The following is a 2,793-nucleotide window of genomic DNA, read 5'->3' on the forward strand; positions in this document are numbered from 1 at the left end:
TTAAAGGAGCACCTGCAGACTGTACTCAGAGCAGATTTTTTTTGTTATTTGGGTTGTATTTACTGTCAAAAAGGACATGTATCATAAAGATCCATATCTGTAAAGGAAATAAAAAAAGCATGTATGTCATTGTCATTAAGTTTTAGAGTCATACACAGATGAACTGATGTATTATCTATATAACAGTCAAAGAAAACCAAAGTTTCAGGGGGAAATGAGATTACACGTTTCCTCAGTTACCGTGACAACAGGCTACTTCCTCATGAATGCAGCTGGAGGGACAGGCCAAAGGTTACGGGGTGGTAATGGCTGATGGATTCTGGGTGGGTGGCTGGGGTGGGGATCTTGGTAAACATATGAATGGATTTGTGTGTCCGGGTCTGTGTGGGGTTCATCTTGCTGTTGTCCATGGTGACAAAAATGCTCTTTTTGGACTGCGTGGTGTCTCTGTTGACGTCTCTAAAGTCCTGCACCCACAATTCCCTCTGCGCACATCTGCAAGACAGTTTGACTGATTGAACAGTTTTAAAGGCCAAAAGCAATTTATGCGAATGGAGCAGCCAGTTTACCGTTTTCTTTCTTTCTTTCTTTCTTTTTTTTTAGTTTATATTTTTTATGGGAATAACAATGCAAGGAATTTTTTCTATTTTTTCTCCCCCTTACCCTACCCACAAAGAGAGACCATAACAGAAATTAAAGCAATGTGTCATGACAAAAACTTACGGGCTGTAATAATACCAAAGTTACCAATACCAATACCAATTACAATAAAACAGACTAAAATGTATAAATAAATAGTCAATAAATAAATACCTTGAGTTTAGTTAAATGCCAAACTAAAAAGGTGGGTCTTGAGTTTGCTTTTAAAAATATCACACATAAGATTAAAAAAATAATGAATAAATATTTGGATGAAAATGACAAAAAAAGCAAACAAATTGGGAAAAAATGGAAAAATGTAATGTAATGTAAAAAAACACATGTAATGTAAATGTATGTAATGTAAATGTAATAAAAATAAAACAAAACAAACAAGGAGACTCAGTTGTCACAACCAGGCAGGAAGGTCAAGTTTACAATTTTCTACACTAAAATTAACACATTAACACTAGTTGGAGATCGAACTCTATTTTTGGGTGGAAATGTCTCTGAGAGTGTGGGTATGTGATGATGGAGTGACTGTGGAACCATTAGCCCGGGGCTGATGGGCAAGCACACTGTATAAAAGTGTTGGTGACAAAGGCTGGCCTCACGTCACTCTGACAGAGCTGACCTGTGGTGGCTGCTGATGAGATGGTGGTAAACCGCCAGAGGAGCTGTGGGTGGAGGAGAGGAGACCCTGACGCCTGAGCTCCACAAAGACAGCAGTGTTTAACAGTGATGTGTCTGTGAGAGCGCAGAGGACCGTGATGATGAGCATCTGTGGTCTCAGTTATACAATTACTCTGTTACCAACTGAGAGTGACTTACAATGGAATTTAGTCATGGTCAAAATTAGTGATTTCAACAGAATCTCACAATAAAGTGCTTTTAAAGAACAAGTTTAATCCTTTAAGATTGGCTTTTCATGAAAACAAGGATTAAAGGGATATTTTACACAAATTACAAAAGAAACTTTTTTTTAACTCCAGTGGTGTCATGGACTGTGGTATATATCAGATATATATCAGAGTAATAATATTTTGTCACAGTACAGTAAGTATTTTTGGGAGTATCTGTACTTTACTTGAGTTTTTATATATCTGTCAACTATTACTTTATTCCACTACATTTCCTGAATAAAATGTATACTTTGACCATTGATTATATACCTCTAGTGTTGAAAATGGACATGATAAGCCGATAAAAAGCAGAATAGTATCTGAATTTGTTGTGAACAACCCTGTGTTATATGTTGTATGTGCTGTCTTTATGTTGAATAAATTTTAAAAAATGTAACTAAAAAAAGTATATTTTTACTTCAATACATTTCCCCTACGCACTTGAGTTACTTAAAATATGGATGGAGGGGACGGTAGGAAGAAGGGATAGATAGATAAAGAAATGGGAGGGAGGGAGGAAAAAAAATTTAGTTCAGAGTTTAAAGAAAGTAAGACTACCTGAAATTTAGCACAAAAAAAGAAAAAAAGATTAAAAAAAAAACAAAACAATAAAAAAAATGTAATTAAATTTGTGTATGTAAAATACACCAATAAGATGATTTCAAATGGTGTCCTGCAGGGAAAGCAGCCCTTTCCCTGCCGGTAAATGTCACGGTGCTGCGCGGGTAAACAACTGTTTCGTAAGGTGATAAGCTAATAATACCGAAGTTTATACAAAGCCTATTCACCGTGCAGTTTGCTTAAATGTTAATAATAACATAAAACATAAGTTAGTCCCTCGGCGAAAAAGTGTGGAGATGCCGGGGATTGAACCCGGGGCCTCGTACATGCAAAGCACGCGCTCTACCACTGAGCTACATCCCCTGCTGGCCAATGAGTGAAAACTTGATATTTTATATATAAAGGGAGAGTTATTCAAGGAGAGTGTTGCTATAGTTTTTGTTATGTTTAATTATTATACAATGGAATGTTGAGCTGTTGATGAGGTCCTATTCATGGGGCAGGAAACCAGTCTATTTTCTGTAATGTAGCTTTTAACCAAATTGACCTTCATAGGCTAACAAGAAATACAAACTTTTTGAAATAAAAATAGTAATTTCACCTCACTTTCACCTCGCCTTAATGCTTAAACAACTACATATTTACCACCCAACACCGTAACAAAATCTTAAGTTAGGCATTAAAATGTACT

General features: G+C 36.1%; 1 non-coding gene across 1 annotated transcript; it reads right to left on the reverse strand.

Annotated features, from left to right (window-relative positions):
- Positions 1–2,393: 2,393 nt before the first annotated feature.
- On the reverse strand, positions 2,394–2,465 carry trnaa-ugc. The gene has a single exon. It is a non-coding gene; the product is annotated as a tRNA-Ala (tRNA).
- Between the last annotated feature and the right edge of the window lie 328 nt (positions 2,466–2,793).

This window comes from Plectropomus leopardus, unplaced genomic scaffold, assembly GCF_008729295.1.
Source record: "Plectropomus leopardus isolate mb unplaced genomic scaffold, YSFRI_Pleo_2.0 unplaced_scaffold1515, whole genome shotgun sequence".
Lineage (NCBI taxonomy): Eukaryota > Metazoa > Chordata > Actinopteri > Perciformes > Serranidae > Plectropomus > Plectropomus leopardus.